The following is a 784-nucleotide window of genomic DNA, read 5'->3' as shown; positions in this document are numbered from 1 at the left end:
GAGCTGTACGTCTGACCGTTCCCATATGGGTAACATTATATGCAGTGCAGTCAGTGCATTTATTGTTCGTGCTCAACTGAATTAGCTGGAAATAAAAAAGAAGAAAGCTGGAAATAAAACGTAGCATTTAAAGTTAGTGGTCACTAATAAAGCTTTACATCATGGAACTTTTGCCCGCATCCATTGCCACATTCGAGAAAGTACCACGCAGTTTATTTTAGGGGAGTTCTGGTCTCTCTTTCATGTGAGAGCTGATTTGACAGCAGGGTTAGATGGAGATAAGACGGCACAGAGGCCTCTTTTTGGTCATCTGTCAGCGGACAGAGACAAGAAGCCCTCTGACTGACATACTGGCGAGGGGCGGGAGAAAGGGCAGCTACTTTGATTGAGCTTTGATTAAATGTTGTTAACAATCCAGAGAACTGGTTGGACCTTTTTGCAAACTTGGCTGGCACATGAGCAAAGTGACCACGAACAAAAGCTACAAAGAACTCCTCAATTGAGATTCAGGGACACGAAGATCACTCAACTGGCAGGAAAGCTGCTGCTGAAATAAACTGTCATGCTTTGCTGTCAATAGCATCTTTTGACAAAGAGTCAAAAATGCAGGTTATTTAAAAAAAAAAAAAACTTTTTGTGGAAAAGTTGCATAAAACAAACATTTCCCTTTAGGTCGCAAAAAAGAATCAAAACGTTGCGCTTGTACTCACTCTTTTGTATAACACCTGGTGTTATACAAAAATTAAGTTGCAATTTCAGCCATCTACCTACCTGTGTCAACGTC

Source organism: Gambusia affinis, linkage group LG04 (assembly GCF_019740435.1).
Source record: "Gambusia affinis linkage group LG04, SWU_Gaff_1.0, whole genome shotgun sequence".
Taxonomy (NCBI): Eukaryota; Metazoa; Chordata; class Actinopteri; order Cyprinodontiformes; family Poeciliidae; genus Gambusia; species Gambusia affinis.
The sequence above is the reverse complement of the archived record's forward strand: the minus strand, read 5'-3'. Positions refer to the sequence as shown.